At 40.7% G+C, this 16,718-nt stretch overlaps 1 protein-coding gene across 1 annotated transcript in view; it reads right to left on the bottom strand.

Moving 5' to 3' along the window:
• Positions 1 to 16,718, bottom strand: part of Ccdc192 (coiled-coil domain containing 192) — a 187,734-nt gene that overhangs the window by 144,862 nt on the left and 26,154 nt on the right.

The following is a 16,718-nucleotide window of genomic DNA, read 5'->3' as shown; positions in this document are numbered from 1 at the left end:
GAGAGAGAGAGAGAGAGAGAGAGAGAGAGAGAGAGAGAGAGAGAGAGAGAGATTAGGAATGCTATGGGCTCTTGAAACCTCAAAGTAACATAGATCTTCCTACAAGGCCACACCTCCTAATCCTTTTTAAACATTTTCATTAACTGGGACAAAGTATTAGAGCATATGGGCCCATGGAAGCTATTCTTATTCACACTACCACACAGACATACATAAATTCATATACACTTATGTTCACTACACAAGCATGTGTATATACACATATATATGTGCATGTATAAACATGTATATACACATATATGCTCTTATAATATGCTCAAAATGTTCTCACATAGTAAGTACTAATTATATGTTAGTGACTCTCAGTATTTTTTATAATCAGCCACTCAATTTTTACTCATACATATACACACATATTGAGAAATTTGCTTAGTATGTTACTTGATAATATACTAGGTATGGTAGAATTGCTGAGTTCAAAGTGGATCTACTTGCAGTGCTATAGGAGGAGTAATATGGGAGGAGTTAGGAGAGGAAGAGAAGGAGTAAGGAGGAGAGGAGGAAAAGGAAGAGGAGGAGCTAGGAGAGAGAGAGGGGAGGCGGATGTTCACGTGTCTGTAGCAGTCAAAGGTAGTTGGTATATATATGTTGAGTATTGGGTTACACTTTTGATTGTATGGGTATCTTGTTACTGATCATTACCAAATATATAGCCTTTGATTAATCTTTAAGCATTAGAGTCTCATCATCTTTCTACTGGGTCCATGTGGATGGTGGGATGGTCTGGGCAATGCCCAGCCTTGCAGAGACAGGGGGAAGAATGGCAGAGGCATCTTCACGCTGGCGTATCTTGGGTGGCAGGGCTGGTGTTTCCTTCTGGCCATTTATAGCTGTGGCACTCATGTGGCCTCCGGCCGAGAAACATGTCGGCTGAGCTAGGCAGAGCCGCTGCAGCTTAGATAGTTAGCTCGACCAGCGGCCGGCTTTAAATAATTACTTCAACAAGTGCCTTTCCCCCTCTTAGAAAATGGAGTTGAAGCCATGAGCAATTAAAGACTGGACATTCATCCAGCCATGAAATGCAAATGTTGAAATCACTCTATTAAGTAATGTGGAATTACAGGTTAATTTATTGCTTCTTGTCGGCATTCCTAGATTTTCTGCCCTACAACCTACACATAAATTTTCAGCAAGTCATTGTATAAACTAGATTTTCACAAAATTGCTTGAAACCAAAATCTAACCAAGTTTTGCAGAGCTCAGTTTATAGAGGAAAAAATTTTGAAAACAATGTGCTAAGTGCTTTACCTGCTGGTCTAGACCATTACTATAGAGTACGCAACTCTGAATCAATAAATAAGAGATGAAATAGAGATACCATAATAATTCTTATCCTGCCTATGGATGGGAAGGAACCTGATGGCTGAAGATCCATTTTGACTCACAAAACTGATTTGATCTCATTTAAACGTACGTTTAAAGAAACAACAAATTCCCCATCCTATGTCAAGTCTTAGACCACTGAAAACAGATGTTTGGATTCATTAATGATTTGCCTTTAACAGTTTTTTCCCCAAGCACTTCTGAGTTTGTGTACAACTAAAATAGTACTTCAGGACACAGTTGAGAGCAGAGTAACTCCTGTGTTAGGGTGCAAGGGCTGCTGCAAAGAGGACCACACACTGGGTGGCATAAACAGCAGGATCTACTGTCTCCTGGTTGTAGAGGCTAAAGGTTGTATCCAAGTGTGAGCAGAATTGACTCCTCCTTTGGGCTATGAGGGAGAACTGATTCTGTTTCTCTTCACTCCTTGTTGGTGGTTTATTGGAAGTTTCTGGTGCTCTTTAGCTGATAGAATAATCCCCTTGGTGTCTGCCTTCATCTTTGCATGACTTTCTCCCAAATGAATATCTACAGCTCCCATTTCCATTCTTAGTCAGGATCTCATCATTTTAGATGGAAAGCTTGCTCACTCTACTAACGGGCAGCCACATCTCAGCCCATTATATCAACAATAAGCCCACTTCTGAGTATAAACGTATTCTCAGCTACACAGAGTTAGAATGCCAACAAATGGATTTTAGGAGAACACAATTCAACTCATAGCACACCCAAATAATTTGAGAGGGGAAAACCATGCACAACACAGGACAACTTAGGTTCTGAGTGAAAATGTAAAGAAATCTGCACCTAAAGGCCAAATAATAATTGAAATATAGTGGTCCAGCCACAGAGATTCCAAATTTGTATTTAATGTGCATGGGTGTGTGTGGGTGCATCTATATGTACACACACATGTAGATAATACTAGAGAGAAATGAAGAGCCATAGGAAAAGGTGAGGTGATTCATCGATTTGGCTATGAAAGTCAGTGTTTGGGTGTAAAAGTATGCACTCACTGATAATTGGATATTAGCCCAAAACCTTGCAATATCCAAGATACAGCTCACAGACCACATGAAGCTCATGAACAAGGAAGACCAAAGTGTGGGTGCTTGGGCCCTTCTTAGAAGGAGTAACAAAATACTCATGGGAGCAAAGAAGACAAAGCGTGGGACAGAAACTGAAGGAGGGGCCATCCGGAGACTGCTCCACCTGGGTATCCATCCCTTATGCAGTCACCAAAGGTAGCCACTGATGTGGATGCCAGGAAGTGCATGCTGAGAGGAGCCTGATATAGCTGTCTCCTTAGAGGTCTGCCAGAGCCTGACATATACAGAGGCGGATGCTCACAGCTAACCATTGAACTGATCATGGGGTTCCCAATGGAGGAATGAAAGAGAAGACTGAAGGAGCTGAAAGAGTTTGAGGCCCCATGAGGAGAGCAACAATACCAACCATTCAGAGCTCCCAGGGTCTAAACCACCAGCCTGGGAGCACATAGGGAAGGGCCCATGGCCCCAGCTGTATACGTAGGGGAGGATGATATTGTCAGGCATAGATGGGTGAGGAAGTCCTTGGTCCCATGAAGGCTGGACACCCCAGTGTGGGGGAAATTGTGGGTCGGGAGGTGGGAGTGGGAGGGTGGGTGAGGGCACATCCTCATAGAAGCAGGAGGAGAGGGGATGGAATAGGGGGTTCCTGGGTGGGAGGGAAATGGGGAAAGGGGATTACATCTGAAATGTAAATAAAATATCCAATTTTTTTTAAAGCAGTAACATCAAGTTGTGAGGCACTGAACTCAGCATATTAGACATAGTATAATTAAAACAAACAAACAAACAAACAAACAAACAAACAAACAAACACATAGCTATTCCTGCCAGGCAGATCGTGCCCAATACACAAACTTGAATGTACTAGAAACAACAGCTGTAAATCTTATTTATTTCAACTCAGAGAGTCTTACCCTTAGACAAACAAACAAACAAACAGAAAATAATTCTTAAAGACCTTCTGTTGAAAAAAATGTTTGTGCCCTATCTTGTAACTCCACAATGTAAAACAGTGAATTTTTTAGGCTATGTCTTGCACTCAGAGACTCCATTTTAGAGACAGCATTTAACTCCATTTTGAAAATAGAGACTCTTTACTTTGGTGGACATACAAACGCCTTGGTGAATATACAAACAGCACTTTTTGTCTGGCATTACCCACAGGCACCTAATAATACACAACATAGTCTTAAAAGTTATGACTACACATGAGTCTGTCTGGACCTGCCATTCAGTTATCTGCATAATTGATCATCTGAACCTGGATCTACCCTTTACCTCTATAGTTTCCTCAACACCATGCTTCTGCAGCTCTGTCCTGAGTCTGTAACCCAGGTCTTAAGAAGCACAGCGAACCTCCAGACTCAGCTTGTCATCTTGTTCCTGAAGAGACTATCTTTGCATATCTGTGAGCTTCTGTCTCCCAGGCTTCTAGGAAACTTACTTAACCCTTCTGTATAGCCCTTTAATCCCTTTGCAAATGTCTTGGAACATAGATGATAGGTGATGGATAGATAGATAGATAGATAGATAGATAGATAGATAGATAGATAGATGATAGATAGATAGATAGATAGATGATAGGTGATAGATAGATAGATGATAGATAGATAGATGATAGATAGATGATAGGTGATAGATAGATAGATAGATAGATAGATAAAGTAGAAAATAAATAAAGTTACTGTTTCCTCTGTAGTATGTGAACTGAGAGTTGATACTAGCAATTAAGATTGGAATAAGTAACCTGTATTTGTTTTGTCCAGGGATAGCAAGGAAAGTGAAAGTATTTGGCATATTGCTGCCAACAAAACCTCCATACCACATAAGCACATGTATGTTCCTGATATATTCATGTATGTATGTATGCAGCTCCCTCAGGACATCCACCAGGCTATTCATCCATCTGAGAGCCTTACAAAACTTCAAGGCATTCGAGAATAAACTCTGGTCGGGACTCAAAAATTACTTGTCCACAAGACTAGACTCCATAAGTGAACTGACTGCAGACTCACTGTAGGGACCAGGAGCCCATTGCTAGGACACAGAAAGTCTGTAAATTGGATACATTCTCAAATCAACTTCATGGAGCATAAAGCAGGCACTCTGTGATGATGAACCTCTGGAGTTGCCTTCCTGCTCTTCAGACTGAGAAAAAAATGTATTTTGATATCTTTGATTGCCCCTGCCCTTCCAAAACAAGGGCAGGGTCTCTAAAGTCCCTATTTATCAATATGAGGGATTTAAAGGAAAGTGACATAATTTCAGAAAAGCCCCCTGAGGGTAAGAAATTCAGAGAGGCCCTCTTTGAATGAAGAAGGCAATTATCCCAGATGAGTTTTAAAGCAGGGAGTGGCTGTTTCCACTGGGACGGACTTACAGTTCAACTCACTGCTACTTCAGAGTCTGTGAAAACCCAGAATAAAAGAGAACAATCAAGATGAGGACTTATTAATAAACGATGGGAAATGGGGTGGGGAAGACTCTGTGTGCTCTGTCGTAGGATGTCACATCCCCTTTTGTTAACAAGAGAAACCAGGCGTGGCATATGATTAAGAGGGGACAAAGCAGTGAAAGAACAGATTCTGTGGGGTTTGTTTCTTTGTTATTGAATACCAGACATAAATACAGGACACTAAAAACTGAAGCAACAGGAAGACATCCTAAGGTAAATGACAGAGAACACAGAGGACACGGGCAATATGAAACACACAGAAGTCCTAGAACCTGAAATGAAAATTCAAACCTGTTCAGTATTTCTTCCTTAGCATGATCAGACAAGGATTTTCTCTTTTTTTTAATCTTATGTTTTGTATGTACTCTCAGAAATTTTCATCATTGGCACCTGTTCTCTATACCCTGAAGTCAGTTATTCTCAACAAGCTGCTCTGACTCTTGAGGAGCGGGCCAAACTAAAGCATACTCCATGGTAATCTTCCTTGAACACTCTCCTGCACCACCATTGAAACCAAGATGCTGGCAGCCACTTTACACTGAATCAGCAGGACTCTGACTTCTCTGAAAAGGTCACAGTTCATCTCTGAGTTGAAACTGCTCCCATCGGTATCAACAACGCAGTATCAACTAAGGGCATGTCTGAGTGGGCCAGGGTTGTGAAAATATGCTTAAGAAGCTGAAGACAGGCAGTGGGAGAAGAGAATTTTCTAAGTGGGGGGGGGGACAAAACAGCTTCTGGGAAATTTAGATGCACAATATCTAGTGGGAAGGAGAGCGGCTCAGAAAAGCACAGTCTCCAGGTATGGGCGGTTCTTTTAGGGTGCGTGGTTTATGCACCATGAATAGGAACATTCGCATTTCATTGACTGTCTTACTAATTGAGAGGGTGTTTCTTGTTCTGTGATTTAGTAATCAGTAGCCCATGTTTATCAGCAAGGGAGTGGATTCAATCCCTGCTTTAAGGGTCCTGCTTAGCATTATTGGTTGGTGTATCAATAAAATCTACTTGAATTTCCTTTGCATTTGATATGAAGTGTTTAGGTCATGATCCCAAACAAAACATGTTCCTAAATCATATGGTACAGAGTCACAAAACCAGCAGCTTTTAAACACCCCCCCCCACTGCCCAGAACCTTTTTGTTTTGTTTTGTAAATTCAGGCAACTACCTGGGGCTAGTAAGGTCAACTCTCTAGAAGGGAAAGACTACTGCCCCTTCACTAGACAGGCATACTTTCTAACTGCATTGTAAAACTTATCCTTATATCCACAGACAAATATGGCTGTCACCTCTCATCAAAGAAACTTGTCTTTTCAACAGACAGAGACCATTACAGAAATCCACAACTGATCAAACGCAGAGAGAACTGGTCAAGAACTCCCCGCCCTCGATGGATACATCTTCAACACAACTCCTGCACCTAAGGCCAGAAAAAGTGTAAGAGCCAAAGGAAAAGGATGTCTGCTATGAGATGGTTGTCTATAATTGACAGGGAAGCTACACGACACAGCTGCCTAAACAAGACCTTAACAATGAATGGCACCATCAATAGGTAAGCTAACCTGAAAGGGGAGAAACTCACAGGGCCTCGGCCCTAGACAGAGAACTACAGGCAAGTAGAAGAGATGAGAAAGAACTAATACCCTCCAATGACGAGCTACTTAACTGGTTATCTCATGCCAAGTGCCCAGCCCTGAAATCATATACATACAAGCTACAAAAATGGACTCACTGGGTTGTACTTATATGCTGTGTGTGCATGTGTGTGTGTGTGTGTCCATGTGTGTGTAGAAATAATAATCAAAGAAAAAGAGGTCATGAATTTGTGAAGGAGTGAGGGGTATACCTGGGAGAAATTGAGGAAGGGATCATGGGAGGGGCTATAGGAGCAAAAGGGAAGGGTGGGAAATTGTGTGACTATATTTTAACTTAAAATCAATTTAATTTTAAAAACTTGGGGACTTTTAATAGTCTAAGTAAATATTGAGGCTTGTAAGGATCTTTTGTTATATTAATTTTATCTACTCATGTTTTCTATTTTAAGAGTGAAAACAATTTTTAAAAAAATACTTCCTCTGGTTTGTTTCAAAATAATGAATGCCACATATGTTAACAAAATAACATATTTTAATTAAAACCAATTTCTACAGCTGAGCATGGTGGTATCCACCTCTATTCTCATTTCTCAGAGTCAGGAGCCTTACTATAGATTCAAGATCAACCTGGTCTATATAGTTGAGTTCCCAGCCAGCCAGGCCTATGTTGTAAGTTCCTCCCTCAAAAGCAGGCAAACAAACAAAGCAAAACAAAAATTAGCATCACCACCACCACCACCACCACCACCACCACCACCACCACCAAACAATGTTAAAAGAATGGTATTGTTTTCCATTTTCCAAATCATAATATCTTTCTTTGTAGGGGACAGCCTGGTTTTTAGATGTGCTTCTCTGTTCAAAGTGTTGGTAGACATAGGACACTCATGGTTTCTCATAAGAAGATGGTACTATTAAAAACTCAATGACTTATTGATAATGTAAATTGAATAGCTCTACAGTTGAAGATAGCCATACCCAGGGTCCTTGGAAGCTCACTTATAAAACTATCCCCTGATTGCTGTTTGTCATTATTATATCCACTTAAGTAACTTCAGGTGACTGACATTTGTACAGCTTCAGATGTAAACAGTGAACTGTCCCTTGGTTGGCAAACAGGATCTTTATACCCAAAACACAGTCACCCAACATTTTCTCCCTGAAACCCTTGGGACTGAAAATGAGTATAAGGGAAAAAAAAACTATTTCTAAGAATGGGTTTAAGGCTACCATGCAACTTCAAAGGCTGAAATCTCTAAGATCTACTAAATAAGCCAAGTCACAAACCTTGATGGGTAAACAGTGCATAGCATGAGTAGTAATAAGCCTCCATGGAGCCTTTCTTGGGAAATACAGAAATCTTTTCATGTAAAGATTCACATATAAGACAGTGAACTTCAGATCATAGCCATCTGCATCTAGGAGACCAGGCTTGAATCCTCCTTGTACTTTGTTAATCACTAAACACTGCTGATAAGTATTTCTTGTCTCTGCTCTCTCCCCTTTATCTTTATGCTGTCTTAGATCCTCACCATTTTAAAACTAGACTTTTACAAGTACCTATACATTGATCTGTCCTTCTCTGGAGACTCAGCTTTGTCTCTTCAGTATAAATCTGAGTTTGCCCCTACCCCTCATACACTTCCTTGATCCTCATTGCCTGCATGTCAACACCAACTGTTGTGTTGTGACTGAAAGAAAGTCAGGCTTGTCTGATGCCAAAGCTCATGTTCTCCTTTTGGAGCAAGAGGTGACTAAAAGATCTGGAAAGGTTTCTTGAGGCTTTGTGAAGCAGGAGAAAGGATAAGAAAAGATCATAGAAATAGAACAAGGAACTTCCCAACAGGGCCAAAGGGAAAGAGTGTGCTAAAATTTGATTCTGAGGAACATGCTTTTTTTTTTTTCCTTAAAGAGAACTGGTTGTTCATTGAAGGAATTGTAAATGATGTAATTCTGTAGTTCAGAGAACTTGTTGGTCTTGCAGAGCACCCAGTTTTGGTTACCAGCAACCACAGGGTGGTTCACAACCATCTATAACTCTAGTTTTAGGAGATCTGATGTCCTCTTCTGATTTGTGTATACCAGGCACACATGTGGTACCCTTATGTACATGCATGCAAAAAAAAAATCCTCATACACATGAAAAACAAAAACCATAGGAAAAGAAAATGCTAAGAATAGTTGTCAGGGAGGATTGGAAGACAAACTTGGGGAAACAAGCACAAGATACATGAACACAGAGTTGACTTTGACAGCAAAGAGGTGCGAAGTTTGGATTTTAAGCTGAGGAGAAATATGGGGTGTTGGCAGGCTTTATGCCAGGTACCATACTGGTAAGTCACTAAAAAAGGACCATAATGGATAAGTCAGGAGTTCCTGAAAGGGGTGATAACGGTGGAAACAGGAAAAATATGAATCCAAGAACGACACGGAAGGCATAACTCAGAGTAACATGAGCCAGCTGTCTTCCAGGTTTTATGTAGCCAACTGCTCTCTCTCTCTCTCTCTCTCTCTCCCTCTTCAACTGTCAGTGGCTATGATTACCCACAGGAGACCCAAACAAGGGTGAGACCATTAACTTTCCTTCTGAAAGAGGGGCTCTTTTATTGTACAACCTAACAACTTTCCTTCTACCAGACATTAATCTTTATTCCATTACTCGATTGTTGGGTATAAATTGGACAATATAAAAGCAAAAATTCAAGTCCCAGAAGATGGGGGATTTTACTTGCAAACATTAAGAAAATGAGTTTACCTTTGCAGAAGAAACATTATAAAGAAAAAGAGGTAACGTTCATGCAAAGGATATCCGCTCTTATCAACAAAGCCATGACTCCTAGGGGACAAGGACTTTTGCTTTTCCTTGTATAAGAAAATCACATTAATTAGCACCCAGTCAGCTATTTAAAACTGACCTCAGTTTGATCTTGACATTTACAAGCAAAAGGAAGTCCTCAGTTATGTAACAGGCTAGCAGTCCATTCAGCCAGCCTGTAACAACAACAGAAGCCAATCTGTTCTTGTGCCTGATCCCATTCAAAACAACAATAACAAAAAATCTCTTCAGGGAGTTGAATTTTTGCCCATACATTGTCCAATTTATACCCAACAACCCAGTCACAGAGTGAAAATTAACATCTGCTTTAAAAGGAGGGGCTAGCTTTTCTCATTAAAGCAGGCTCTAAAATCAGTCAAGACTTTGATTAACCCAGACTTACCCAATGAGGCTCCATATAAGGAGACTTCCTAGTGGCAAAGAAACCCATTGCAAACCAAACTGACTGTGTGTGGCTTTTTCGCATTAAAAGTAGACTTCAAACTAGATCAGAAAACAGAAACTCATTCATAAAACCTCTGGCTTTCATACTGACACGAAGAGCATGACTTCTGAGCATTTCCAGAACGAATAGCTCCAATACACTTGCATCAGGGGACCTGTTGCTGCATCTGAGCAGTAAAGATGATCTAGGACTGTTTTATTTGGTCATAATCCCAGCACACATCAAAATACTTTTACCCATTCAATACACATCTCAGTGTCTAAAACTTTGCTAGAGATCAACGTTCTTTCTATACCTGAAAAAAAAAATCCAACACTAAGGTTTAAGAGAGAAAAATAATGGGAAGATACATAAAGTCTTTGATACGAAATGCTTAATTGCTTCTTGGTTATTAGGATCAAACATGACATGCTAATCTTTCAGGTTTCTCTTTCTTTCTTGTCCAAGCTAAAGAACAATGCACACACAAATGCTGGAGAAGCAAGGCTAAACATTAGCCAAGTTGATGAAACTCCCAAGAGAAAGTAAACTGAAGGATCCTCCCTATTCCTCTACTGTGATCTATTCTGTTCCACCCACCAGCTGTCTGTCACTTGAGCTTCATTTCATTGTTTATTGCACACTCCTGCCAAAGGAGTCCTGAAAGAAACGTCCCGTTTGCTTTGGAAACAACGTTGAAGACAAAACCTGAGGCCCCAACAAGAATCTAAGGTGGAAATTGGGGCTTAGGTGTCATTGTTTAGCTTCTCACCCAAAAATAGCACACACACACACACACACAGACACACACACACACACACAGACACACACACACACACACACACAGAGAGAGAGAGAGAGAGAGAGAGAGAGACAGAAACAGAGACAGAGACAGAGAGAGAGACAGAGAGACAGAGAAACACAGAGACAGACAGAGACAGTCAGAGAAAAATAAAGACAGAAACAGAGACAGAAACACACATAAGTAGACACACAGAAAGCATGCAGAGATACATAATATGAAGGGGATACAATCCCCACTCTCTCACTGGCTAATCTCAATATGGAGGCTTCCCAGGCAGTACTACTCCCCAGGCTTTCTTTAGTGTGGCCCAGCAAATTGCTAAGAACCTTGGAAGCTCTGTGCCTACAGCACTTGTATGTCAGCGCCAGAGCCCCTCCCACATGAATGTCTTATCTGAGTGTGAGAATTTGCAGGTCTGTTCAGTGCTGTGTCCCTTCTTTTCAGCATAGCACTCAGTAAATATTTGTGAAACAGAGTATTATGCAGAACAACACACAGAAGGCTCAACACTAGCAACATGCAAAGTCCCCATCTTGAATCCCACATTTTAGCCAACTAAAGTTGTCATGATCTTGACTTTAACAACTCTCCAAGCCATTAGTGCCCACATTGGGATTGTGCAGAGTCAGACTAAGTCTACAGGCAAAAAGGATATTGAGGCAGCAGAGGAGACTCTGGATTTTTTCCTTTACCATTTGCTTCTTCTTAGATTATGTTTAACTTTCTTATTCACACTAAGAAAACAGACACTACAGTTTCTTTCTTTGAAATAAAGCATGCAGATAATCTTTACCTCTTATACAAGATAGTCTTTACCTTATACAAGATAGTCTTTATCTTATACAAGATAGTCTTTACCTCTTTGTCGTCACACAACTCCAACAAGTTGGGTATCCTAGAGTTCAGTCCGTGTCACTGTCTGCTAACTTGAGCTCTGTGTTTTGCTGACATTGCCTCTGACACTGGAGTCAGGGTTCCCAGGACAATTCTTTCTGGTTATATTCCATATGTCTGTTTTATGCTTAAAAGTTACCCAGTGGCTACTGTGCCTTTGAGGTGCATTGCTCTTATGCCAGGCATTTAGGATGAAACAGCAAACAGCATATTTCATTTGTCTTAGTCTAATCTTAGTCTGAGATACCGTAGCTTATCGAAAACTTGTCTCTTCTGCATGAAGCTCCCAAGAGCATAAATACCTTTCTAGGGACAAGTTGATAACTGGGACTGCCAGAGGGCAGTACCTGCTGAAGGTCACACAGGTGGAAGCTCTGGGGACAGCATTGAGTGTTCAGAGATTAACCAATATATTCCAGACAATGTTTTTGTCAAAGGTGTCAAGATGATTCAGTGGTGAAAGAATTCTCTCCTTAGCAGGTGCTGCTGGGAATGCTGAATGTTTTATTCAGAAGAGCATGGAGTTCCCCAGGACAAAGCTCTGTGTGCACCAGTGTGGTCAATGGGGCACAGAAGGAGGCAGAAATTGCTTTTGTTACTAAATATCCATTCTCCCTTCTTAATGAAAAAAAAAATCCCACATTTGTGCTGGTAACAATTAAAACAACTATTAATTGTGTGTACAACTAATTACTTGTATTTCTCAGCTGTAACACAAATACAAGGGTCCATGGTATGTGAGGTTAACAGAAGTCTCCAGAAAAAACATTCCTATCTTACACTTGCCTCTTCTCATGTTGCTGCCTGGCCTACGAATAGACAGCATAGCTGTAGAGCCTCTTGGTCCTTGAGGATGGATGCTGCATTTATGGATGCAAAAGAGACAAAGCTCGGGCCTCCTTGTGCCTACCACCACACTTACTCTCTGTGAGGAAAAGTCAACCACTTTTTTTCCGGGACGTCTCTTCAGTGTACTCACACCAAATCCTAAGTGACTGTGTTGCTCCACACACAGCTGTGGAGTGCCAGATAACAGGGAAGAAAACTCTCATGAGGTCTGGGTGAACTACTGTGTTGAAACTAGATGGGGTCTTGATAGAAATGTAAATTATTAAGCCCTACACCAGATCTAGTAAATCAGAAACTTGGAGGAAGGGCCTGCCAACCTATCTGCTCAACAAGCCCTCAAGGGTAGAAACCCCAGTTAAGGAATCAAGATAAATTCTTCCTGTTCACTGTTGCAGGGTAGAGAAAAATCTTCTCGGTGTCATTGGCTTATGCTTAAGAACTGTGAGGGTGTCTTCAGAACCAGGCCTTTGCCATCAAGTTGTAGAAAGCAACCAGTAGCCTTGGCAATAGGCTGTGATTTTTTTTTTGGTAGGGTGGGCTCATGGGACCCTTTGGCCAACAGCTCACCTGTACTGGTGCACATATGATCTCACAGAGACTGTGGCAGCACACATAGGACCTGCAGAGGTTCAAACAAGATGGAGGTCCCAGTGCTAAGGAGTGGTTACAAGATCCCACAGGATCCTACAAGATCCCACCACTAACTAATAAGCTATTTGCAGTTGATTCCAGCTGGGAAAGGGAAAATCCATTTCCTTCAATGGAGCATCACTGGGTGTTTAAACTACATACGTTACAAGCCTCAAATCCTGAAGTAGTTGACCAACAGAACACTAACTCCATGGTATTAGGGGGGAGGGGGAGGGAGGAGGACATTGAGGGTGGAGTTGTTTTGCTTTGTTTTACTTTGATATTTTTTGTTTTACTAATTTTTGGGTTCTTTTGATTTCAGATTTTTATTTTTATTTTGTTTTTGAGAGAGGGGGTGAAAGAGAAGGGAATCTGGGGTTAGTAGGGGGAGGGAGGAACATGATCAAATATATTGCATGAAAAACTTAATAAAAACGTTTTAAAAGATCTTTGAGAGTCAGTTAAACATATTTGAGTTCCAATGTCAGAGTCACTATTTCCTGACTCAATAGCATTGGGGAAGTGAGAATATTTATGAGTCTCATTGTCCTCACTAATAAGCGGGGATTATAGCAGAACCTTTCATAGGACCTCTGTGTCTGTCAAGTAAAATACCTGCAAAGCTAAGCTCTGCACTTGGAGTTCTTGAGGTACTCAAAAAAGGAACTTAGCTCCTTAGGCCAGCAAGACGGCTCAGTAGGTGAAGGTGCTTTCAGCCAAGCTGATGACCTGAGTTCCATCCTTGGGATCCACATAGTAAGAGCAGAGGAACATCTGAAAATTGTCCTCTGAGCAACACACACACACACACACACACACACACAAATAAATATATTTTTTTAAAAAAGAAAGGAAAGACGCTACATTCACTCACTGAAGAGCATATTTACAGTGCATCGAAGAGGGCTTGTTACATTTTTGCATGTAGGATGCGAGCTTAGGAGAGTCCAGGAGAAAAAAGCAAAATGCTTTTCAGTGTATATACCATAGGTGTCAGATAAATTACAGGGCGGCAGTATGTGAATGTCCTGTTCCTAGCTTCACTTGGAGCCTTGTGTAACGTTCATGTCATCAGTTAAAGAAACAATTATGTCGACCTGGAACAGAAAGTCTTACTGAGAGTAGAAAGAAAAACACTTACATTGCTTTGCACCCAAATTAAGAAATGAAAGTACCACGCTTTTTTTTCTGCAAGTTTCTGCTGCTTTTCATTTTGTCTACTAATAAGCCTTCTTTACGGAAGCCATGCCAGGCTCTTTTCTGTGTATTGTCTACACCACATCTCTACTGGACAGAAACAATAGCTTAGAAAGGCTGAGGTGTTCTCCTGGCTTCCTGTGGGCTAACCTTTGCATAGCATCATGAGATTTCCTTCACAGCCAGTGTGTATTACCCACTTAAATACTGTAACTCCCCATTTTGCAAGTTATAGTGCCTAAAAGTCATCCCCAAAACTCGTTCTGACTTTCACTAGTTATTACTAGATTCCACTAACTATAATCCTTTATCTTCTCAAAGACAAGGTTAGAGCCGAAAGCAAAAGTGTCAGGGCTGAATACCTTGGGAGCTATGTTTATGTTTGATTGATCTGTTTTAACAGCAGTAATAGAGGTAGCCAAGCATAATAAAACACTCAAATTAATTAAAACTGTAATATTGTAAATCTTCATAATGTGTTTTCTACATCATTCTTTCCATTTCTCACACGATTTCCAGTTTCTTGCTAAATTCACTTGGTCATACAAGTCTGAAATGTTAAGAACTGTGTTAGTACAGTAACTCAGACTCCCAAACCTCATATTATCATGCAGCTCACCCAGAGTCATAAGAGGAACCACGTTCCCTCTCTACCTGCCCACTGATTCTGCTCTCTATGAGCTGTTTGGGAACCTGGCTTGTACACCTACCTTCCCTGAGAAGCTCAGTAGCCTTTATTATGGGTCGGTAGATACTTAATTTCCTAAATACTGAAAAACCATACCTAATTGCTTACTGTTAAATCAAGAAATTCTTCCAGTTAAGAACTCAAGTATTAGGACTTGTGTTGAGTAAAAATATTTTATGAAAAACAAATGTTATGAATAAATTGAATCTCACTTATTTTAATAGAAAAATCAGAGCTGAGATTATTGAGACACATTTTTAACCCCAGGACTTGGGAGACTGAGGCAGGAGGATTGTCATAAATTTGAGGTCAGCATTGGATATATAGTGACTTTGAGGCCACTTGGGCTATAGCAACAACCTCTCTCAGAGAGTAAGGGAAGAAAATTGGTATCAAAAAGCTTTTGATTGTCAAATAAACAGACATCTTAGTGTAGGAGTCTCTCTTTTAGTTATGCATTCAAAACTGCTCCGAAACGCTGGTCTTCCTTGGGGAGTAGTTTGAAACAGTCTTATGTCAATAATTGTATAGAATTATTTTCTATATAATTCATGATTTTGCTGTCATTTGAGGTTTATTTCAGGAAAACAACAGGACATGGATCTGTAGTGGACATTTTCCCAAGGGAACACCACAGTTTCATTGATTGAGAAAAGTCCTGTGAAAACCACAACATTGATTACGTTTAGTGGCTACACAGTATACAATCCCTAGATGACACTGTTTTCTTATAGAGTGAAAAGTAAAGTAAGGCTGCTGCGTGGGTTCCTTCACATGTCAATTAAAGGTCTGTTCATTACACACACGCCTCTCCTTCCAAGTCCCTCAAACATTCCTGTCAGACTCAAATGTATAATACCTTGCTAGTCTAAAAGCCTGATGAAATAGCTTCTCGCCAACTCTATTCCTCAGTCCATCAGTCGGCGAGAAATTAATACAGATTTCTGTCATTTGGGGCCTCCTGTCCTCTGCCCTCTGCTCACTGTCGTTAAGGGTGTGCATTGGTGGCCTTGTGCCACATAGGGCGACTCAGCTCTGGGAAGATTTCTACTCTGAGTCCATAACAATGAACAATACACTGATTTTGGTTGTGGTTTGGTTTTGTTAGATTTTTTTTCTTCTTCAAAATATAGTATTATTAGGAAATGGTACAGACCCTGGTTGAGAATTTCTGATAACCCACGCCCCCATGCTTAAAATCAAGGCCTAGCCATGTACAGAGAGCATCTGTTGTGTAATGTCCAGGCTATCTGCATAGGTTGAGCACTGCTTATGACCTGCTTTGCTCAATGCTAGAAAACTCAAAAAGGAAGCCATTATCTGAAGACCTCTCTGCAGAGTCAACTTCCCTGGAACAATTCAAAAAGAATCTGTGTGGTCCTGCTAGGTTTTCATTTACCTCTGAGTTTATTTGTTTATAAAGCAAATACACACTGCTTTTTCGGGGAAACTACAAGCTTAAGGAAAGCCCACGGACTCCTGAGGAGCTTGTAGTGAATGAAAACCAAATAAAACGCAAATGTGAAAAAACAAAGCTTTAACGGCTGAAAATTTAAAAGCTCTGTAGACTAAAAGATGTGCTGATAAAAATGAAGGTGTGGTGTGTGTGTGTTTATCTGTATATGTTTATGTGTGTGCCTGTGAGTGTTCATGTGCATGTATGTATGTGTGTGATTTCCTGTGCATGTATGTGAGTGTGTGTGAGTGTGTTAACATGTGTTTGTGCGTGTGTATGTGTTCATGTGTGTATGTTTATGTGTGTGTGCCTATGAGTGTTCATGTGCATGTGCGTATGTGTGTGGGTACATGTATGTGAGTGTGTTTATATGTGAGTGTGTTCACGTGTGTTTGTGTGTACGCATACATTTGTGCTGTGTCAGTGGGTCTGAAGTTAAAGCATTTACACTTG

The sequence above is a fragment of the Grammomys surdaster genome, unplaced genomic scaffold (genome assembly GCF_004785775.1).
Source record: "Grammomys surdaster isolate TR1022 unplaced genomic scaffold, NIH_TR_1.0 278, whole genome shotgun sequence".
NCBI classification, from domain to species: domain Eukaryota; kingdom Metazoa; phylum Chordata; class Mammalia; order Rodentia; family Muridae; genus Grammomys; species Grammomys surdaster.
Note: the sequence above shows the minus strand (reverse complement) of the source record. Positions and strands in the feature narration are given on the sequence as shown.